This window comes from Tachypleus tridentatus, chromosome 3 (genome assembly GCF_004210375.1).
Source record: "Tachypleus tridentatus isolate NWPU-2018 chromosome 3, ASM421037v1, whole genome shotgun sequence".
Lineage (NCBI taxonomy): Eukaryota > Metazoa > Arthropoda > Merostomata > Xiphosura > Limulidae > Tachypleus > Tachypleus tridentatus.
The window spans coordinates 32,211,061-32,236,440 of NC_134827.1; the positions used below are offsets into that span (position 1 = coordinate 32,211,061).

Consider the following 25,380-nt stretch of genomic DNA (forward strand, 5'->3'; position numbering starts at 1 on the left):
CTTCGCACTGTGCACAGTTCATGTGGAATTGTATTGTTTCATAACTTTAAAAAGTTTTATTTTTAACTTATGATTCTTGGCACTGTGCACAGTTCATGTGGAATTGTATTGTTTCATAACTTTAAAAAGTTTTATTTTTAACTTATGATTCTTGGCACTGTGCACAGTTCATGTGGAATTGTATTGTTTCATAACTTTAAAAGTTTTATTTTAACTTATGATTCTTGGCACTGTGTACAGTTCATGTGGAACTATATTGTTTCATAACTTTAAAAAGTTTTATTTTTAACTTATGATTCTTGGCACTGTGCACAGTTCATGTGGAACTATATTGTTTCATAACTTTAAAACGTTTTATTTTTAACTTATGATTCTTGGCACTGTGTACAGTTCATGTGGAACTATATTGTTTCATAACTTTAAAAGTTTTTTATTTTAACTTATGATTCTTGGCACTGTGTACAGTTCATGTGGAATTGTATTGTTTCATAACTTTAAAAAGTTTTATTTTTAACTTATGATTCTTGGCACTGTGTACAGTTCATGTGGAACTATATTGTTTCATAACTTTAAAAAGTTTTATTTTTAACTTATGATTCTTGGCACTGTGTACAGTTCATGTGGAATTGTATTGTTTCATAACTTTAAAAAGTTTTATTTTTTTAACTTATGATTCTTGGCACTGTGTACAGTTCATGTGGAACTATATTGTTTCATAACTTTAAAAGTTTTATTTTTTAACTTATGATTATTGGCACTGTGTACAGTTCATGTGGAATTGTATTGTTTCATAACTTTAAAAAGTTTTATTTTTTAACTTATGATTCTTGGCACTGTGCACAGTTCATGTGGAATTGTATTGTTTCATAACCTTAAAAAGTTTTATTTTTTAACTTATGATTCTTGACACTGTGCACAGTTCATGTGGAATTGTATTGTTTCATAACTTTAAAAAGTTTTATTTTTAACTTATGATTCTTGACACTGTGCACAGTTCATGTGGAATTGTATTGTTTCATAACCTTAAAAAGTTTTATTTTTTAACTTATGATTCTTGGCACTGTGTACAGTTCATGTGGAACTATATTGTTTCATAACTTTAAAAAGTTTTATTTTTAACTTATGATTCTTGGCACTGTGCACAGTTCATGTGGAACTATATTGTTTCATAATTTAAAACGTTTTATTTTTAACTTATGATTCTTGGCACTGTGTACAGTTCATGTGGAACTATATTGTTTCATAACTTTAAAAAGTTTTATTTTTAACTTATGATTCTTGGCACTGTGTACAGTTCATGTGGAATTGTATTGTTTCATAACTTTAAAAGTTTCATTTTAACTTATGATTCTTGGCACTGTGTACAGTTCATGTGGAACTATATTGTTTCATAACTTTAAAAAGTTTTATTTTTAACTTATGATTCTTGGCACTGTGTACAGTTCATGTGGAATTGTATTGTTTCATAACTTTAAAAAGTTTTATTTTTAACTTATGATTCTTGGCACTGTGTACAGTTCATGTGGAACTATATTGTTTCATAACTTTAAAAAGTTTTATTTTTAACTTATGATTATTGGCACTGTGTACAGTTCATGTGGAATTGTATTGTTTCATAACTTTAAAAAGTTTTATTTTTTAACTTATGATTCTTGGCACTGTGCACAGTTCATGTGGAATTGTATTGTTTCATAACCTTAAAAAGTTTTATTTTTTAACTTATGATTCTTGACACTGTGCACAGTTCATGTGGAATTGTATTGTTTCATAAATTTAAAAAGTTTTATTTTTAACTTATGATTCTTGACACTGTGCACAGTTCATGTGGAATTGTATTGTTTCATAACCTTAAAAAGTTTTATTTTTTAACTTATGATTCTTGGCACTGTGTACAGTTCATGTGGAACTATATTGTTTCATAACTTTAAAAAGTTTTATTTTTAACTTATGATTCTTGGCACTGTGTACAGTTCATGTGGAAGTGTATTGTTTCATACTTTAAAACGTTTTATTTTTTCACTTATGATTCTTGGCACTGTGTACAGTTCATGTGGAATTGTATTGTTTTTATAACTTTAAAAAGATTTTTAATTAGGGATTCTCTACATTACGTTATGTAGAGTTAATGTTGGCCCGGCATGCTCAAGTGGATTAAAGCCTTCGAATCGTAATCCGAGGGTCGCGGGTTCGAATCCCGGTCGCACCAAACATGCTCGCCCTTTCAGCCATGGGAGCATTATAATGTGACCCTCAATCTCACTATTTTTTGAAAAAAGAGTAGCCCAAGAGTTGGCGATGGGTGGTAATGAATAGCTGCCTTCCCTCTAGTCTTACACTGCTAAATTAGGGGCAGCTAGCGCAGCTAGCCCTCCAGTAGCTTTGTGCAAAATTAAAAAACAAACGTTAAATTGTATTGTTTTCAACGTTTCTTCAGATAATGTGAAACAAAATGAAAAAAGAAACTTCGTCATTATTCGAGTGACTATTTCTTTTCGAGTAACATATAAATGGCGCTTAACAAACGAGTCAATACGTTGTTCACCCTGAAGGCACGCACTCTAGCTAAGAACTGTCTTTCCTTTCGGGTTTAAGGCCACAAGATTCAAAACAAGCTTGTTTGTGTTCGAACGCTTTCAATTTCGGATTCAATTTCCGTTTCGCATCATCCTCTCGAGACGCACTATTATCACTATCGCTGAGAAACTTCACAAGAAACACTTGTAGCATTAAGCCAGCCTGCTCACAAGGAAATGGACGACTCTTTACATCGAACGAGGTTAAGTAAAATAAAACTGAGTTATTTAATAGACATCAGCCAATCCAAGTCTCGGAAACATGCTTTACTGATTATTAATACCAGTCATGCAACATATTAGTAATCAGTATAATAATAAGTAACAGTACGCTAAACGTGTTGGCTGACTTCGTTGTTTCACATCTTGTAAAATGAGTATTGTTTGACACAAGTTTCATCCTGTAAATTAAAACAAAAACTTATTACATGCAGCTACGAGTTACGAGAGCCTTGTTTAACACAGCTATTTGTAACTTACTGTAAAGTTAGGGAGCCTTGTTTAACACAGCTATTTGTAACTTACTGTTAAGATAGAGAGCCTTGTTTAACACAGCTATTTGTAACTTACTGTAAAGTTAGAGAGCCTTGTTTAACACAGCTATTTCTAACTTACTGTAAAGTTAGGGAGCCTTGTTTAACACAGCTATTTGTAACTTACTGTAAAGTTAGAGAGCCTTATTTAACACAGCTATTTCTAACTTACTGTAAAGTTAGGGAGCCTTGTTTAACACAGCTATTTGTAACTTACTGTAAAGATAGAGAGCCTTGTTTAACACAGCTATTTGTAACTTACTGTAAAGATAGAGAGCCCTCTTTAACACAGCTATTTGTAACTTACTGTAAAGTTAGAGAGCCTTGTTTAACACAGCTATTTGTAATTTACTGTAAAGTTAGACAGCCTTGTTTAACACAGCTATTTGTAACTTACTGTTAAGATAGAGAGCCTTGTTTAACACAGCTATTTGTAACTTACTGTAAAGTTAGAAAGCCTTGTTTAACACAGCTATTTGTAACTTACTGTAAAGTTAGAGAGCCTTGTTTAACACAACTATTTGTAACTTACTGTAAAGTTAGAGAGCCTTGTTTAACACAGCTATTTGTAACTTACTGTAAAGTTAGAAAGCCTTGTTTAACACAGCTATTTGTAATTTACTGTAAAGATAGATAGCCTTGTTTAACACAGCTATTTGTAACTTACTGTTAAGATAGAGTGCCTTGTTTAACACAGCTAATTGTAACTTACTGTAAAGATAAAGAGCCCTGTTTAACACAGCTATTTGTAACTTACTGTAAAGTTAGAGAGCCTTGTTTAACACAGCTATTTGTAACTTACTGTAAAGTTAGAAGGCCTTGTTTAACACAGCTATTTGTAACTTACTGTAAAGTTAGAAAGCCTTGTTTAACACAGCTATTTGTAACTTACTGTTAAGATAGAGAGCCTTGTTTAACACAGCTATTTGTAACTTACTGTAAAGTTACAAAGCATTGTTTAACGCAGCTATTTGTAACTTACTGTAAAGTTATAGAGCCTTGTTTAACACAGCTATTTGTAACTTACTGTTAAGATAGAGAGCCTTGTTTAACACAGCTATTTGTAACTTACTGTAAAGTTAGAGAGCCCTGTTTAACACAGCTATTTGTAACTTACTGTAAAGTTAGAGAGCCCTGTTTAACACAGCTATTTGTAACTTACTGTAGAGTTATAGAGCCTTGTTTAACACAGCTATTTGTAACTTACTGTTAAGATAGAGAGCCTTGTTTAACACAGCTATTTGTAACTTACTGTAAAGTTAGAGAGCCCTGTTTAACACAGCTATTTGTAACTTACTGTAAAGATAGAGAGCCTTGTTTAACACAGCTATTTGTAACTTACTGTAAAAGTTAGGAGACCCTGTTTAACACAGCTATTTGTAACTTACTGTAAAGATAGAGAGCCCTGTTTAACACAGCTATTTGTAACTTACTGTAAAGTTACAAAGCATTGTTTAACGCAGCTATTTGTAACTTACTGTAAAGTTAGAGAGCCTTGTTTAACACAGCTATTTGTAACTTACTGTTAAGATAGAGAGCCTTGTTTAACACAGCTATTTGTAACTTACTGTAAAGTTAGAGAGCCCTGTTTAACACAGCTATTTGTAACTTACTGTAAAGTTAGAAAGCCTTGTTTAACACAGCTATTTGTAATTTACTGTAAAGATAGATAGCCTTGTTTAACACAGCTATTTGTAACTTACTGTTAAGATAGAGTGCCTTGTTTAACACAGCTAATTGTAACTTACTGTAAAGATAAAGAGCCCTGTTTAACACAGCTATTTGTAACTTACTGTAAAGTTAGAGAGCCTTGTTTAACACAGCTATTTGTAACTTACTGTAAAGTTAGAAAGCCTTGTTTAACACAGCTATTTGTAACTTACTGTAAAGTTAGAAAGCCTTGTTTAACACAGCTATTTGTAACTTACTGTAAAGTTAGAGAGCCCTGTTTAACACAGCTATTTGTAACTTACTGTTAAGATAGAGAGCCTTGTTTAACACAGCTATTTGTAACTTACTGTAAAGTTATAGAGCCTTGTTTAACACAGCTATTTGTAACTTACTGTTAAGATAGAGAGCCTTGTTTAACACAGCTATTTGTAACTTACTGTAAAGTTAGAGAGCCCTGTTTAACACAGCTATTTGTAACTTACTGTAAAGATAGAGAGCCTTGTTTAACACAGCTATTTGTAACTTACTGTAAAGTTAGGGAGCCCTGTTTAACACAGCTATTTGTAACTTACTGTAAAGATAGAGAGCCCTGTTTAACACAGCTATTTGTAACTTACTGTAAAGTTACAAAGCATTGTTTAACACAGCTATTTGTAACTTACTGTAAAGTTATAGAGCCTTGTTTAACACAGCTATTTGTAACTTACTGTTAAGATAGAGAGCCTTGTTTAACACAGCTATTTGTAACTTACTGTAAAGTTAGAGAGCCCTGTTTAACACAGCTATTTGTAACTTACTGTAAAGTTAGAGAGCCCTGTTTAACACAGCTATTTGTAACTTACTGTAAAGTTAGAGAGCCTTGTTTAACACAGCTATTTGTAACTTACTGTTAAGATAGAGAGCCTTGTTTAACACAGCTATTTGTAACTTACTGTAAAGTTAGAGAGCCCTGTTTAACACAGCTATTTGTAACTTACTGTAAAGTTAGAGAGCCCTGTTTAACACAGCTATTTGTAACTTACTGTAAAGTTAGAGAGCCTTGTTTAACACAGCTATTTGTAACTTACCGTAAAATTAAAGACCCTTGTTTCACACAGCTCGTAACTTGAGGATCGCAGGTTCGAATCCCCGTCACAACAATTATACTCACCTATTCAGCCATGAGAGCGTTATAATGTGACGGGCAATCCCACTATTCGTTGGTAAAAGGATAGCTCAAGAGTTAGTGGTGGATGATGATGACTAGCTGCCTTCCCTCAAGCCTTACACTGCAAAATTAGGGGTGGCTAGCGCAAATAGCCCTTGTGTAGCTTTGCTCGAAATTCAAAACAAATCAAACCTTATTTGATACCTAACACTGTGCCTACTGATGGTAAAATTTATTAAAAATCAAAATAACTTTCGAATATATTACATTACTTTCAGAGTTGTACATTCTGGTTTGAAATTATAAATACAGTTAAGAATAATACGTATGGGGTATTAATTTCTTACCTGAGGATTGCTCGTTTGTTTTAAGTTTTAGATAGATAAATAAATCAAAGGATACGTTACTTATTACCTGAGGATCTTCAGTTTCGTTGCTAAATTTCAAATATACTATCTATGACTCTGTTAAGCTCTAGATGCTAAAGCGGAACAATACATTATCCCTACACCCTGTAGAAACAAGTGTTTGTGTAAACACGATACGGTTGTTTTTAAGGGAAGATACCCCATGCACGACCAATGACAGCTTTTCAGCGCTACGTCGTTTTATCGATTTGGAAAGCTTCGTGCTTCATCAAATAACTTTATAAACTGCCTGGCATGTCTCATTTTGTTGTATTCGGTATATACATGCAAATCATTTATTTATTTATTTGTTTAGCAAGTGTTAACAAAAACAGTTGGAAGAAATATCAAGGAGTGACTGACATGTTTGGCGAATGTGTCGGTTGTCGGGGTAATGAAGAATAAACATTTGTTTTCTTGTTACCGTACTAAGTATGCGCGTAAAAAAAACCTGAAACATACCTCAGCTTATTTCTGAAAAAACGAAACGGAGGAAACGAATTAAAAGTATGAATACCAGATATATTTGTGCCCAAAAATATTCTGTTTCAAGTGTAAATACTTATACTTCTTGCTTTTGAAGTTCGTATGTCATGCTGTGTTGTAGCCTATAGAGTATATAATCCTTCTCGTGATTCATGGCATGAACATCTTTCTACTACCATCATGAAAGAAAAAATTGCTACGTTAAACACCCCTTGTGTGACGTCATTTTAGTGTATATTGACAGACTGACATACAACACATTACTGGAAAGCGGTGCAAGTGTTTAAAATAGGTAATTGCATTCAGACGGCCTCTGGTCCCCTTTCGTGGGAATTATTATAAATTCCATTGTTTGTTCGTTTCGGTGTATCAAAAATCTTGTCCATGCCTACCTCGATAATTCTTTTCAATCTCATGCATACAATTAGCCTAACTTTATCAAACTTAATTATACTTATCATACAATAACTAGAAGTTGCTGTGAATCGATTTATTGGAAACAATATATCTAAAGTCTGTTTATACAACACCAGCAACAACAATAGCTCCCTTGTGAAAATGTACAAAGGAAATTCTATTATAACATACCCATTCCTACCTTGTTTCCTCACTTTTCGATTAACTTATTCATTCCTACACTTTCAATTTTTAAATATTTTTTCCATTCTTTCATGTACATTCTTTATACAATGTAACACGATAATATGTATTATTCGTTCATTCATATCGTGTATGAATGTCACCAGTGTGGGTGTGCAATGTAATATTACTGTATATGCCCAGTGTGGGTGTGCAATGTAATATTACTGTATATGACAATAATGGTGTACATGTGGTGGGCATTCTTTTCACTTATGGTGTGTGTACACATTGTTAGGCCTAGTATGGCCAGGTGGGTTAAGGCTTTCGACTCGTAATCTGAGGGTCACGGGTTCGAATCCTCGTCACACCAAACATGCTCGCCCTTTCAGCCGTGGGGGCGTTATAATCTGACGGTCAATCCCACTATTCGTTGGTAAAAGAGTAACCCCAATGTTGGCAGTGGGTTGTGATAACTAGCTACCTTCCCTCTAGTCTTACACTGCTAAATTAGGGACGGCTAACGCAGATAGCCCTCGTGTAGCTTTGCGCGAAACTAAAAAAAATAAACACATTGTTAGTTTGCTGTACATGTGATGCACACTCTATAGTGTGTGATGTCATTTGAGTGATATAATGTGAGTTGTGGTTATGTGTTTATACCAAAAGTTAATAAATTATTAATTTAATCAACTACTACACGCTTGCACTAGCACGTGGTCCCCGTACTACTGTTCTATTTGGTGCACTTACAACTATGATAAATCTGTTTATTACACAGCTGGAAGCGTTTAACGATGTCAGTTAGTGAGATTGAGAAATTTTTAGTTTTGTTATTCTTTGTATTTTTTTTATCTGTTCTACTGACTTTCTCAAGTGGTTATGTGACTTTATAATTTTTAAATTGGTTTGTTTATAGCCTTAAATATTTTTATATGGCTGTTAAAGGAATTATATTACACGTATTGTGTATCCGTCCAATTCCAACTTATAATAAGAATTACTCTACTTATAATGAAGAGAGTTACATCGTGTCCATGTTATATTTGTAAAATTTTTCTAGCCCCATAATTTTATCGTTGTTTGATGTTAAAATATAACCGCACTTGATGCTATTAACTGATTAATTGTAGAGGTCAAAATCCTCAGGTATATCTAATTATATATCTTGGATATCTGGATAAAACACCAACACCACATCGTTGCAAAAACACCAGCACCATAAGACTTCTAGGCCTTACCCATCAGATTATTTTATTATTGTTAAAACACCAGCACTATAAGAGTTCTAGGCCTTACCCATCAGATTATTTTTATTGTTCTTAAAACACCAGCACTATAAGAGTTCTAGGCCTTACCCATCAGATTATTTTTATTATTCTTAAAACACTAGCACTATAAGAGTTCTAGACCTAACCCATCAGATTATTTTTTATTATTGTTAAAACACCAGCACTATAATAAGAGTTCTAGACCTTACCCATCAGATTATTTTTATTATTGTTAAAACACCAGCACTATAATAAGAGTTCTAGGCCTTACCCATCATATTATTTTTATTATTGTTAAAACACCAGCACTATAATAAGAGTTCTAGACCTTACCCATCAGATTATTTTTATTATTGTTAAAACACCAGCACTATAATAAGAGTTCTAGGCCTTACCCATCAGATTATTTTTATTATTCTTAAAACACCAGCACTATAAGACTTCTAGGCCTTACCCATCAGATTATTTTTATTATTCTTAAAACACCAGCACCATAAAAGTTCTAGGCCTTACCCATCAGATTATTTTTATTATTGTTAAAACACCGGCACTATAAGAGTTCTAGGCCTTACCCATCATATTATTTTTATTATTGTTAAAACACCAGCACTATAATAAGAGTTCTAGGCCTTACCCATCAGATTATTTTATTATTGTTAAAACACCAGCACTATAATAAGAGTTCTTGGCCTTACCCATCAGATTATTTTTATTATTGTTAAAACACCAGCACTATAAGAGTTCTAGGCCTTACCCATCAGATTATTATTATTATTTTTAAAACACCAGCACTATAAGAGTTCTAGGCCTTACCCATCAGATTATTTTTATTATTGTTAAAACACCAGCACTATAATAAGAGTTCTAGGCCTTACCCATCAGATTATTTTTATTATTGTTAAAACACCAGCACTATAAGAGTTCTAGGCCTTACCCATCAGATTATTATTATTATTTTTAAAACACCAGCACTATAAGAGTTCTAGGCCTTACCCATCAGATTATTTTTATTATTTTTAAAACACCAGCACTATAAGAGTTCTAGGCCTTACCCATCAGATTATTTTTATTATTGTTAAAACACCAGCACTATAAGAGTTCTAGGCCTTACCCATCAGATTATTATTATTATTTTTAAAACACCAGCACTATAAGAGTTCTAGGCCTTACCCATCAGATTATTTTTTATTATTTTTAAAACACCAGCACTATAAGAGTTCTAGGCCTTACCCATCAGATTATTTTTATTATTGTTAAAACACCAGCACTATAAGAGTTCTAGGCCTTACCCATCAGATTATTATTATTATTTTTAAAACACCAGCACTATAAGAGTTCTAGGCCTTACCCATCAGATTATTATTGTTTTCAAAGACATTTTGTCTTTTCTCTTCTTGTTCTCTCTTTACTCATACAGTCATTTTTCTTCTTTCTTGGAGATTATTACAGCCACCAGGAATAGCACAACGGGAAATTAATAGTTTGAAGAGAAGATGTAAGAGGTAATTAGAAGATTGTTCCCTGAGCTGGAGATCTACAAGACTCCAGACCAGTTCGGATCTATCGACTCTGTTGTTGTGCACGAAATTTATTAATTATGTATTACTATAAAGTATCTACATGTATGTTTGGTTTGTTTTGAATTTCACGCAAAGCTGCACGAGGGCTATCTGCGCTAGCCGTCCCTAACTTAGTAGTGTAAGACTAGAGGAAAGGCACCTAGTCATCACCACCCACCGCCAACTCCTTGGCTACTCTTTTACTAACGAATAGTGAGATTGACCGTCACATTATAACTCCCCCAAGGCTGAAAGGGCGAGCATGTTTGGTGTAACGGGGATTCGAATCTGCGACTCTCAGATTACGAGTCGAGTGCCTAAACCACCTGCTGGGTTACATATATGTTACATAATTTCGATATGTGACTTTAATACTGCCAAACTGGTTTCAGTACAAAGTAATAAAGGAGACGATACATGAATTAGTAGTCAACAGCACCCACCGTCAACTCTTGGGCTACTCTTGAATGACCGAAAAGTAGGGTTTGACCACTACCCTTAATATGTCGACCATGACACTCTAAGTGTGGAATGCGATTTGTATTTTATTTAGTTACTTTTGCGACAGTAGGATATAATCATTGTAACTGCAAATCTATGGTCCAGAACGCTAATCGACGGGTCACGATTGGTTTGTTCATGTTATATATCGAATTTCGCCCAAAGCTACTTCAATGGCCTATCTTCGCTAATCGTTACTAATTTAGAAATGATGGATTAGAGGGATGGCAGCTCGTCTAATTTTGGGCTACTCTTTGAGAACCGAATCCCTAACAACACGTTATGCCAAGACGCCATACTTGGTCCTTAAAGCTTGCGAAGTGGAAGTTTCGTAGGTGAATTAGCACTTATGAAAAATAGTCAACAACAGATCCAAAGACATCGCTTTAAAATATATTTAGTCACAAAATCTTCTTACCATTAAAAATAGCACGAACATCAACAAATAAAAGCGATTATTATTATTATCTGTATTTACAGCAGAGCTATACAATGGGCTATCTGTGTTATATTCATTGTGGGTATCGAAACTCGATTTATAATGTCAGAAGTCCTTAGATTTACCACTGTGCCAAATGTACGCAATTAAGACCTACTGACCAGAGAGAAGAAAGCCCATCCACGCTGAAGGATTGAGTAATGAAATATTTTGTGGAATCACACAGATTTGATCCCGGTTCGCTATCTACATAATTCAGAACTCTATAGCACGACCAGACTTCATCCATGAAGAACGTTAAATTACACCTAGACCAATTTGTTATTGTAACGTTGTTTTAATGCAAGAAATTATTGAAAAATATTTTGAGGAACTTGAAGTATTAGCGTTTCATTGATAGAGTACAAACATTTGAAATTAAACATTACAAAAAATACACATAATGTTTATCCTTTCCTCGTGTATTGTATATTGCTTTAAACAACGCAACGTCATGTTGACATTTTTAGTAGCGGCATATCGGCTCATAGATTGTTTTGGTTTGTTTTGGAATTTTGCACAAAGCTACTCGAGGGCTATCTGTGCTAGCCGTCCCTAATTTAGCAGTGTAAGACTAGAGGGAAGGCAGCTAGTCATCACCACCCACCGCCAACTCTTGGGCTACTCTTTTACCAACGAATAGTGGGATTGACCGTAACTTATACACCCCCACGGCTGGGAGGGCGAGCATGTTTAGCGCGACGCGGGCTCGAACCCGCGACCCTCGGATTACGAGTAGCACGCCTTACGCGCTTGGCCATGCCGGGCCCGGCTCATAGAATAGCTCCTATTTTCTAATACAAACTTTCAGCTCCTAGCTCCGTTATCTTTTGACCGATTTGAGATTTAATCACAGTACTGGTCGCATGAGGTCAAACTAAAGTATCTGACCACACCTAAGACCTCATAAATTAACTTACTCTAATCCCAACCAAAATAATTTCAAGTGCCGCGGCTATCAAATGTTTTCTCTTATTTTTGTTTGTTCCGCCTGGTTTACTGGATTCTTATATTTGCTTCTATTAATTAATATTTTAATAATTGTGATTTTTTTTAACCATGTGATTTGTGTGCTTCATCTTTCAAACTCGCTCGTCTCTTTCTCAGTCTGAACGTTCACCATTTCTGGCCCGACATGGCCAAGTGGTTAGGTCACTGGAGACGTAATCTGAGAGTCGCGGGTTCGAATCGCCATCATACCAAACATGCTCGTCTTTTCAACCGTGGTTGCATTATAATGTCACATTCAATCCCACTATTCGTTGGTAAAAGAGTAGCCAAAGAGTTGGCGGTGGGTGGTGATGACCAGCTGCTTTACCTCTCGTCTTACAATGCTAAATTAGGGACGGCTGACGCAAATAGCCCTCGTGTAGCTTTGCGCGAAATTCCAAACAAATAAACAAACAAACAATTACCGTTTCTATAACTAAAGTATATTTGAATTTCTCGTGTGTCGAAAATGTACAAAGAAACCCTTTAAATCTAGGTCACAACATTATCTGCTGTAATGCAGAAAGTATTGATTCAGCCCTCTGGTGTCCTGGTGTCTCGTTACTTCCAGCAAACTATTAATTTAAATTAAAATTAAGTGAGACAAAGAGCCTATATGGAATAACAAGTTCAGTTTCATTACTTTCCTTAGATAACACAGACCTTTTAGGAATTGAACACAATTTAAGGGTATAACTATACAATCCTGGGTCACTGCTGAACAGATGTAGCAGGGTTCTAGACACTGAACATATATCTTTCTTTGTACCATTTACTCTCCCACTTATTTTTGTCTAATTTACAATTATATCAGATCCAGTTCCGCATTATTACTTCACATCTCAAAGATGAACAAACGTATTTAAAAGGCCACTGTACTCCAAAAATACAAGTACAAATGGTTCACTTTCCAATTACACGTGCTGGTTCTATCCTTGATTTTATGAATGGTTTATAAATTGGGTAGCTACAACAAAGGCTTTATTATACATATACATTAAAGTTTAAACAACTTTCCGTAATTATTACAGAACGTTTTCCACACGTTACTATAACCCTACTGAAGACATACATGCATCTGTTATAGCAGATTGCTTCCACAAAGTCCCTTGGAAGTGTTCTGTTTCAAAAGTAAATAAAGCCAAAACTAATAGTAACAACTATTTATTTTATTTATTGCTTTTGAAATTCGTATGTCATGCCTACAGGACGCATACTTTTTCTCGTGATTCATGGCATACGCATGTTTTACTGACGTCTCGAAAGTACAAATTGCAACGTTTATGTCTCTTATGCGACGTTATTTTGGTGTCTACTGACTGACTGACTGAAGCACAACACATTACTGTATAATGGTGCGAGTAGGTAAAACAGTTGATCCCTCCAGATTGCTTTCGGCCCTCTTTCGGGAAAATAAATACACAACGTCCTACATATTCAAATTTACAAACCTAAAGTATAACACCTAGAAACGGTTTGAATGGTTAAGAAAAGTAACTTTATTACAAATGTGCAACGTTTCAACAAGTTCATGTTATCACCACTAGGGTCTTCGTCATTAAATTCGAAAACTAAAGAACAATGTAGAGTACGATTTGAAATAATGTTTTTAATACTTGGGAGCTGACATATTTCGGCACCCCACCCCCGTCTATACAAAAGCCTCAGCCCTATTCCAGGCAGTGCAGACATAACCCACTTTTAGCTTTAATGGCTTGCGAGACGACGTTTCGCATTCTAAACTGAGGCCTCAGTCCCATTCTAGAAAACGCCAGTAGCAGTCCATTAACGTCAAATTCTACAACATATATAAATATATTTACATGTATAACTGCCGGTCGAAAAATGACATTTAATCGAAATTACCAGTGGTTCAGTATAGAAGACCAAACGCGTCCTACTCTAGAAACAGCCAGCAGTCGTCAACTGAACCCAAACCCTACATCACAAGCCTAATATATATACATATAAAAAAATCCAGTTATCGTTTGGTAACGTTTCATTCCAGTGTAACCCTTAGCAACAAAACTATGACGTAGGTTACGTATGTAAAACAAAACTTCGAATGTTCGCGAGAGCTGGCTTGAATTTCGCTTCTTTTTTTTTATCGTAAACATTTCGAAGTTCGTGGCGGGTTCTAAAAACACCTAATTAGAGGTTAGTGACCGTATTTCACGTGTTTTTGTTGGGTTTTCATAAAGTTTCAGTTTTGTTACTACTGTTTTTTTTTGAACAAAATATCTTTATTATTTCGCACAAACGTCTTAAGTAATAATGACACATTAACTTAAATTTTAGGTTTAAACTTTGTGATAAAACATTTATCATAAATCATTAGACATACGACGTAATTACCAAAATAAGTTCTTGCACGTGAGAAATATCGATTGCTTTATGATGCAATCTTCAATCTTAACGTGGAAAATAAAGTAAAAACAATTAAATAAGAGTTCGATACGATTGTCATGATTTTGTATAAAAGACATTAACTTTGGTGTGATACCACAGTTATTAAGCTGATTAAAAATATTCCCCCGCTGAGACAACGGTGAGTTCTCGAATTTACTACGCTAAAATCAGGGGTTCGATTCCCTCAGCGGACACAGCAGATAGTCCGATTTGACTTTGTAGTGAGATAAACACACATAATGAGTAAACTCTAATATATATATATATATATATATATATATAATTCACTTGTCACCCTTTTATTGTGTGTGTAATTACCTTGAATTCTCATTTAACCTTGCACCAATCTTAACCACTTCTTCAGAGTATAATGTATGTATTTTTTAATGAATGTGTGAATGTATTCTTTTATTATGAAGGGGAAAGTCTGATGAAGAAAGTTCGTTGAACGAAAGGGCAGGCAAGCCAAGAAGAGGGGACGGTTACAAAGTTCTCATCTGTAAATTTTTGACGGGATCGGCAAGGCTAGTCTTATATATATACACAGAGATATAAAGTAAAACCTGTATAAGCCGGAAATATCAAAATTTTGCAGCATTATATTACGACTTCTCTTATAAAATGCCCTCTATGTGGTGGAACTTCCATAACGCAGACGGTTTTTCTGTTGTTTTTTTTAATTTCGCTCAAAGCTACTCAAGGGCTATCTGCGCTAGCCGTCCCTAATTTAGTAGTGTAAGACTAGAGGGAAGGCAGCAAGTTGGGCTACTCTTTTACCAACGAACAGTGTGATTGACCATCATCTTTTAACGCTCCCACGACCGAAAGGGCGAATATGTTTGGTGTGATGAAGATTCGAACCCACAACCTTCAGATTGCGAGTCTAACGCCCTAACCACCTGGCCATGCCAGGGCTTTATCGTTCTGAAAATTGTACTTCCTGTGGACATAACGCATGTTGTTTCATCTCTTTCTACCTAGACTTTCTTTTCTCTGTCATATTTCGTTACCTTATAAGGCATTATTAAAGATTCATGAGTTATAACTAATTTGGAACTTTCATTAATCATTACGTTCGTAACTTGTTAAATATTAATTTATAACGTTCCTTAATTATTACGTTTGTAAACTCACTTGTTACATTACTTGGAACTTTCCTTAATCGCTACATTCGTCTTGTTTCTTTTTGAATTTCGCGCAAAGCTACACGAGGGCTATCTGCGCTAGACATCCCTAATTTAGCAGCGTAAGACTAGAGGAAAGGCAGTTAGTCATCACCACCCATCGCCAACTCTTGGACTACTCTTTACCAACGAATAGTGGGATTGACCGTTACATCATAACGCTCCCACCGCTGAAAGGGCGAGCATGTTGGCTGTGACGGGGATTCGAACCCGCGACTCTCAAATTACGAGTCGAACGCATTAACCCACCTGGCCATGCCAGGCTCGCTACGTTCGTAAAATGAGTTAAAATTAACACCTTCCTTTATTTTTACGTTCGTAAATTTAAATAATATTTTAGGCTTAGAGAAATATTATATATTCGACAGTCTCATAAGATATTTTTCATGATCGTTACACTAATACACCAAGCCAATGTTAACGATGTATTTTCCCTATTTTATGTTTCACGCCACTGCATATTTGTTATGCAAAACGGGTGTTCCTACAGATACTAAACGGGAAAGTTTAAAAAGTGCTGTCCTACCGAGGGCTATTTGACGAACTACTGTTAGTCAATACCACTTATCACAAAGTCTTGGGCCGTTCTTTACCTACTAATAGTGAGATTGACCATCACATTATAACATCCCCAAGGCTCAAAGGAGCTACCACGTTCGACGACGAGATGCGGTCCCGTGACCCACAGATTGTGAGTTGAGCACCCTAAACCAACAAACTATGCCAAGTCACAGGAGTTAAAAAACTGAAAATTCAACCAATCAAAATATTGACCCAAGGAAACTAGTGCATACAATCCAATATTTAAGCAAATTAAGCATTTCACACATCTCGAAACTTTGTGCAAAACAGCTGAGAAAAACATTATTTAATTTCAAAGATCAATACTCGGTGAAAAAACAGACGTATGCAACAGAGATAGACAGAAAGCACCGACGAAATGTCTAGTACAACTTACTTTGTGATGGTGTATATTCGTTAGGACTGAACAGTGAATCTATTGAAGTAGTGATGCATTATTAGGGTACAAATTACAGACAACAATACCCAGTTTGCACAGTAAACAAGTTGATTATAATGAAATCTGTAAAATTTAAAATTGAAACAATTTATTGTTAAATAACTTTAAATTTAAATTCTTAATGAGACGCTTCCTTACTAGAATAATAAAAGAGGTGACAATAAATGAGGAGAGATGTGGTGTTCGAAGAGGTATAGTGTAGACGACTGAAACACCTGTTCAATAAGTAGTCAGTGGTTCGAATCTTACCCTGAGAAAATTCTGTTTTCATAGGGTAGTATTCTACCCTATTTTATTACCCTCTCCATTTATATATATACTTCAGTACTGCAAATAACAATTACAAATACACTGCTACTACTGAGAATCGTACAGTTATTTGGTGTATAACAGATTCGATACTAGTGTGGTACTTTGTGATTGATTAGATGGCACCCAATCATAGTGTAAACTATCAGCATGTGACTGCACTCTGTTGCAGCCCATCTGCACGTGATATATAAATAAAAAATTACTTGAACCTTCAAAGGTTTTTGAATATTGTTGCTGCATTTGATAATATATAGACGAGTACGAAACTAAATTACCTACTTGACGTAGCAACAGATTCAATCAACTGTTACCATCACAACTCGTATAGAGCTGTGTTGATCGTTACTATGGAAACTGCATGACTTCCACGCAATTCGAGCTAACAGACAAGACGATAATCTAATGTAAACTTCAATTATATTATTTCGTGTTTTGTTTTTTAAACCAAACTTTTCCTTTTTGCATCGTAACCAATATTCTACACAAGTTATTGTTTTTTCCTTTCGTTAAAGGCTGAAAGAAAGACAGATATTAGAATTTATACATTTGTCGGAAATTCAACCCGAAAAAAATTAACATAATCTCGTGTGATTGGGTGTTAGGCTACGGAATTGTGACACGTTCTTTAACACAAACTAACGGCTGAAAAAAAACAAAAAAAAACACGCTTTCCTTTCAGAATGTTACACCAATTAATATTCGCATTAGTAAACCACTGAAAAATGAATTGGTTAAAAAAAAACAAAATTCTTTTATCGAAAGCAGCACATTGAAATTGTATTAAAACGCTTAAGTATTAGAACCTAATAAACGAAAGCAGTAGCCTTGTACACAGAAGGTTAAAAAAGATAAAATACTGTTTATTAATCACTTAATTTAAATATGAATTTTACTAATAAAACTAAATAATTTAAGTTTGTTCTCAGAGAGAAGTTTCACAGTTGGTCATTTGCAATGTGCCTACTTCATGGATTGAACCTAGAATTTGAGCATTATAATTCCTAAACCAAATGGCTGAACTACAGTGGGGCATACTTTCTGTTGCTACAAACCGACGGATACCCCACTAAGAAATATCAATATATTTAGTGAATATTATTGACTTTGTCAAACTCTTGACATTTGTTTCCAATGTGAGACATCAAACATCATCACTGGTACGTTACTGCTTCAAAACGAAAGTTCTATAGTAATTGTTATTTATCTGAACTTTGCAAACATAAAATCGTGAAATGTGCTTCACCCAAAGGGTCTAATGATTGACATGCTGAACTTGGTAAACAAGAGTTTCTGGTTCGCGTCTTGTCGCCGTAAAATTATCTTTGTTATTGTTTTATTAATGTCACAGCTCAAAGAATCAAGCAGGATCTAATGGTTAAGTGATCTAGGATCCTTGTCATTACTTTCAAACAATGATCTGGATGTGTTATAAAACTGGAAGTAAAGCTCTACTTCTCTAATAATGTAGTACAAAAGTTCACAGTGGGTGTTATGGGCTTATTTCACTCTATCAGTCCAAAATTAGGAACAGGAGTTTGAAATTATACTTGCTACGAACAATAAAAGCTTTGTTTCCCTGAGGTGGTTCAGTGTAAACAACAGAAGCTTTGTTTCCCTGAGGTGGTTCAGTGTGAACAAAAGAAGCTTTGTTTGCCTGAGGTAGTTCAGTGTGAACAACAGAAGCTTTGTTTGCCTGAGGTGGTTCAGTGTGAACAACAGAATCTTTGTTTGCCTGAGGTGGTTCAGTGTGAACAACAGAAGCTTTGTTTGCCTGAGGTGGTTCAGTGCGAACAGCAGAAGCTTTGTTTGCCTGAGGTGGTTTAGTGTAAACAACAGAAGCTTTGTTTGCCTGAGGTGGTTCAATGTAAACAACAGAAACTTTGTTTCCCTGAGGTGGTTCAGTGTGAACAACAGAAGCTTTGTTTCCCTGAGGTGGTTCAGTGTGAACAACAGAAGCTTTGTTTCCCTGAGGTGGTTCAGTGTGAACAACAGAATCTTTGTTTGCCTGAGGTTGCTCAGTGTAAACAACAGAAGCTTTGTTTGTCTGAGGTGGTTCAGTGTAAACAACAGAAGCTTTGTTTCCCTGAGGTGGTACAGTGTGAACAACAGAAGCTTTGTTTGCCTGAGGTGATTCAGTGTAAACAACAGAAGCTTTGTTTCCCTGAGGTGGTTCAGTGTAAACAACAGAAGTTTTGTTTCCCTGAGGTGGTTCAGTGTAAACAACAGAAGCTTTGTTTCCCTGAGGTGGTTCAGTGTGAACGACAGAAGCTTTGTTTCCCTGAGGTGGTTCAGTGTGAACAAGAGAAGCTTTGTTTGCCTGAGGTGATTCAGTGTAAAAAACAGAAGCTTTGTTTCTCTGAGGTGGTTCAGTGTAAACAACAGAAGCTTTGTTTCCCTGAGGTGGTTCAGTGTAAACAACAGAAGCTTTATTTGCCTGAGGTGATTCAGTGTAAACAACAGAAGTTTTGTTTCCCTGAGGTGGTTCAGTGTGAACAACAGAATCTTTGTTTGCCTGAGGTTGCTCAGTGTAAACAACAGAAGCTTTGTTTCCCTGAGGTGGTTCAGTGTGAACAACAGAATCTTTGTTTGCCTGAGGTTGCTCAGTGTAAACAACAGAAGCTTTGTTTGCCTGAGGTTGCTCAGTGTAAACAACAGAAGCTTTGTTTGTCTGAGGTGGTTCAGTGTAAACAACAGAAGCTTTGTTTCCCTGAGGTGGTACAGTGTGAACAACAGAAGCTTTGTTTGCCTGAGGTGATTCAGTGTAAACAACAGAAGCTTTGTTTCTCTGAGGTGGTTCAGTGTAAACAACAGAAGTTTTGTTTCCCTGAGGTGGTTCAGTGTAAACAACAGAAGCTTTGTTTCCCTGAGGTGGTTCAGTGTGAACGACAGAAGCTTTGTTTCCCTGAGGTGGTTCAGTGTGAACAACAGAAGCTTTGTTTGCCTGAGGTGATTCAGTGTAAACAACAGAAGCTTTGTTTCTCTGAGGTGGTTCAGTGTAAACAACAGAAGCTTTGTTTCCCTGAGGTGGTTCAGTGTAAACAACAGAAGCTTTATTTGCCTGAGGTGATTCAGTGTAAACAACAGAAGTTTTGTTTCCCTGAGGTGGTTCAGTGTGAACAACAGAATCTTTGTTTGCCTGAGGTTGCTCAGTGTAAACAACAGAAGCTTTGTTTGTCTGAGGTGGTTCAGTGTAAACAACAGAAGCTTTGTTTCCCTGAGGTGGTTCAGTGTGAACAACAGAAGCTTTGTTTGCCTGAGGTGATTCAGTGTAAACAACAGAAGCTTTGTTTCTCTGAGGTGGTTCAGTGTGAACGACAGAAGCTTTGTTTCCCTGAGGTGGTTCAGTGTGAACAACAGAAGCTTTGTTTGCCTGAGGTGATTCAGTGTAAACAACAGAAGCTTTGTTTCTCTGAGGTGGTTCAGTGTAAACAACAAAAGCTTTGTTTCCCTGAGGTGGTTCAGTGTAAACAACAGAAGCTTTATTTGCCTGAGGTGATTCAGTGTAAACAACAGAAGTTTTGTTTCCCTGAGGTGGTTCAGTGTAAACAACAGAAGCTTTGTTTCCCTGAGGTGGTTTAGTGTAAACAACAGAAGCTTTGTTTGCCTGAGGTGGTTCAGTGTAAACAACAGAAGCTTTGTTTCCCTGAGGTGGTTCAATGTAAACAACAGAAGCTTTGTTTCCCTGAGGTGGTTCAGTGTAAACAACAGAAGCTTTGTTTCCCTGAGGTGGTTCAGTGTAAACAACAGAAGCTTTATTTGCCTGAGGTGGTTCAGAATAAACAACAGAAGCTTTATTTGCCTGAGGTGGTTCAGAATAAACAACAGAAGCTTTGTTTGTCTAAGGTGGTTCAGTGTGAACAACAGAATCTTTGTTTCCCTGAGGTGGTTCAGTGTAAACAACAGAAGCTTTATTTGCCTGAGGTGGTTCAGAATAAACAACAGAAGCTTTATTTGCCTGAGGTGGTTCAGAATAAACAACAGAAGCTTTGTTTGTCTAAGGTGGTTCAGTGTGAACAACAGAAGCTTTGTTTCCCTGAGGTGGTTCAGTGTAAACAACAGAAGCTTGGTTTGCCTGAGGTGGTTCAGTGTGAACAACAGAAGCTTGGTTTGCCTGAGGCGGTTCAGTGTGAACAACAGAAGCTTTGTTTGCCTGAGGTGGTTCACTGTAAACAACAGAAGCTTTGTTTGCCTGAGGTGATTCAGTGTAAACAACAGAAGCTTTGTTTGCCTGAGGTGATTCAGTGTGAACAACAGAAGCTTTGTTTCCCTGAGGTGATTCAGTGTAAACAACAGAAGCTTTGTTTCCCTGAGGTGGTTCACTGTAAACAACAGAAGCTTTATTTGCCTGAGGTGGTTCAGTGTGAACAACAGAATCTTTGTTTCCCTGAGGTGGTTCACTGTAAACAACAGAAGCTTTGTTTCCCTGAGGTGATTCAGTGTAAACAACAGAAGCTTTGTTTGCCTGAGGTGATTCAGTGTAAACAACAGAAGCTTTGTTTGCCTGAGGTGATTCAGTATGAACAACAGAATCTTTGTTTCCCTGAGGTGGTTCAGTATGAACAACAGAATCTTTGTTTCCCTGAGGTGGTTCAGTGTGAACAACAGAAGCTTTGTTTCCCTGAGGTGGTTCAATGTAAACAACAGAATCTTTGTTTCCCTGAGGTGGTTCAGTGTGAACAACAGAAGCTTTGTTTCCCTGAGGTGGTTCAATGTAAACAACAGAATCTTTGTTTCCCTGAGGTGGTTCAGTGTGAACAACAGAAGCTTTGTTTCCCTGAGGTGGTTCAGTGTAAACAACAGAATCTTTGTTTCCCTGAGGTGGTTCAATGTAAACAGTATAATGTACTGTTATATACCATACCTACTGGAAATTGGATCTGGCCCAATAAAAACATTACTGTCAAAGTGTTTATTGATACATTTATTCTGAATTAATTATTAATTTTTTGGATATTATTTCTTCCTAAATTGATAATTAATATATCTTCTTCTTCATGTGTCAAATCTGTGGCAGACATCGACGACCATGGCATGCCAGACTTCTCTGTTGTCAATCCTCCTTATCAACTTGATGTTGCTCATTGAGTTCTTGGTGACATAGTTATTGAGGCTGTCGATATATTTAGTTCTTTGACACCCTCTGCTTTTCCTCCCTTCTATTTTTCCACATAGCATCTGTTTCTCTATCCAATTCTTCCTGCAAATGTGTCCTAGAAATTCCATTTGTCTCTTTCTTATAGTTTTCATGAGTGACCTTTTGTATCCTGCCAGTTCCACGACTTCCACATTTGTTTTTCTTTCAGCCCATAATATTTTTAGCATCCTTCTAAGGAACCACATTTCAGCAGCTTCTAATCTCTTCTCTGTATCTTTGTTCAGTGTCCAGCTCTCACAGCCATATAAGAGAACAGACCATACATATGATTTCAAGGTGTTAATTTTAGTGACATTTGTTATGTTCCTGTTTGTGAATATGGACTTCATTTTATTGAAAGTATCCTTGGACATTGCAATTCTTTTCTTTATTTCTGTGTCACTCTTTGCATTTATTAATGTATAACTTGGGTCATTTAACCAACTTAACCAAATCTCATGATACAAATGAGAAGTTCATAAACTGATATACGTTAATACAATACTAGATATGATCTAAAATAACTTAGAAACTGGAATATAACAGACCACCTGGTGGTACATAAGTTTACAGACTTAAAACGCTAGAAATCTGGGTTTGATTCCCTAAGATGAGCAGTGTGCAGATAATATATTATGTAATTTTCCAACTAAAACAAATGATACATCACAATTAGTATTAGGAGTTTCTACAATAAACAACCAAGTCAAAACAACTTGCAACTAAATATATACACTAACAAAGATCACAATCTAGTTCTCATCTGTATGCTTTTGTTTGTTTAGAATTTTGCTCAAAGCTACACGAGGGCTATCTGCGTTAGCCGTCCTCCATTTAGCAGTGGGCTACTCTTTTACCAACGACTGTCACATTATGATTCTCCCACGACTAAAAGGGCGAGCATGTTTAGCATGACAGGGATTCGAGCCCACAACCCTCGGATTACAAATCGAGTGCCTTAACCACCTGGTCATGCCGGATCAATCTATATGCACGCTTACACAGAGTAAGAGTTTAAACAAAGTATGTATGTAAACTATTTTTTTTCCTTTTATTAATAGCTTGTTTTAAAATTTATATCAATATAATGGTAAACTTGTTCAATAATTTTGTGAAAATAAATCTAATTTAAAACGATAGTTACGTCATTTGTGAAAATAGTAAATACACTGCTGCCCTCTAATGGAAATAATTTATATTAGACTAATTTAAGGTTAATTGCGTCGATGATGAAATCATATATATATACATACTGCTGCCCTCTCAAGGAAATAATTTATATTAGACTAATTTTTGGAGAATTGCGTCCATGATAAAAACAAATATACTGCTACCCTGTAGATGTCAAAATATAAATGAATGATAAATTAATTTTCTTATCAAAAGTAATCTTTCGATAAGTAAAACGAGTTTACAGTTTTCAAGTGGTGTAAAACTTATTAAAGAACGTTGGTGAAAAGGCTTAAACAACTCTGAAGCAAACACAGTATAATACAGACTCACATACAAAATGATTCGTCACAACCACGCGTCCCATCACAGACTTCATCCAGTCTGTAATGGTAAGCACACAAAACAGTTGTCTTCTGCAACAATTTTAATATATTTTGCACGAGCGTGATTTCGTATTCCATTGAGGGAAGGAGTAACTGGCTGTATGTTTTTCGTCTTACTAAACGTTAAAATCAATCTATTTTGGAAGCATTGCTTTAATCGTTTACTATACACATATATTATATATTATGTGCGTGTGTATTATTCTAAGAATAAACTAGTGAAATAAACCACAGTGCTGTGCCCCCTTTATCCCAACAACTGGTGCCCCCTTTGTCCCAACAACTGGTGCCCCCTTTGTCCCAACAACTAGTGCCCCCTTTGTCCCAACAACTAGTGACCCCTTTGTCCCAACAACTGGTGCTCCTGATCTTTTGATTTACAGTATTCATATTACAATATAAATTATCACTCACTGTCCTTCTTAGACAGTTTGTTCTATTTCTCATGTAACTTAATAAAGTGGAATATATGTTTATGGACCAACTGTTACTATATTGAATCATTAACCAACTGAAATCAACAAACTTGCAGGAAATGGGCAATTTTTAAGCAATTTCAAAACAAACCTCAAAACCTTTAAAGAGGCTTCCTTCACCTGAAATCCTGGGTAAATAGTAGATTAAGAACACAAGTAGATTTGATAAAAATTTCAATCATGTTTGCCTCACAGCAAATCTTTACTTGCAGAATTTATTTTGTGACCCTAAGCAATCAATGAAATGTAATAATTAAACCCAAACGATTCCAAAGAATAATTAATTGAAACAAACAATCTTTACGTCTGTCCACTGCTTCTTTATAATTAGTTAAAGGGTTACACGATCGTAATACTGACTTAATTCATGCACATTTCACAACATGTAAATACCAGGTGCAAGAAGTGAGACTAAATATATAATTTAGTAATGTTTCAGTTGGTAACATAAATCATTTATGTAAAAACATAAAAGTGACAGTGGTGGTAGATATTTTTTGTTACAATGATGTCTTTATTCAAACTTACTTAATAAACCTGTTACAATGATATCTTTATTGAAACTTACTTGATAAACCTGTTACAATGAAGTCTTTATTTAAACTTACTTGATAAAGCTGTTACAATGAAGTCTTTATTCAAACTTGATAAAGCTGTTACAATGATATCTTTATTCAAACTTACTTAATAAACCTGTTACAATGATATCTTTATTCAAACTTACTTAATAAACCTGTTACAATGAAGTCTTTATTTAAACTTACTTGATAAAGCTGTTACAATGAAGTCTTTATTCAAACTTGATAAAGCTGTTACAATGATATCTTTATTCAAACTTACTTAATAAACCTGTTACAATGATATCTTTATTCAAACTTACTTGATAAAGCTGTTACAATGATGTCTTTATTCAAACTTACTTGATAAAGCTGTTACAATGAAGTCTTTATTCAAACTTACTTGATAAAACTATAACAATGATGTCTTTATTCAAACTTACTTGATAAACCTGTTACAATTATGTCTTTATTCAAACTTACTTGATAAAGCTGTTACAATGATGTCTTTATTCAAACTTACTTGATAAAGCTGT

General features: G+C 35.4%; 1 protein-coding gene across 2 annotated transcripts in view; it reads right to left on the reverse strand.

Annotated features, from left to right (window-relative positions):
- Positions 1-25,380, reverse strand: part of LOC143246642 (kinesin-like protein KIF13A) — a 245,665-nt gene that overhangs the window by 72,509 nt on the left and 147,776 nt on the right. The gene's annotated exons all lie outside the window — the stretch shown is intronic.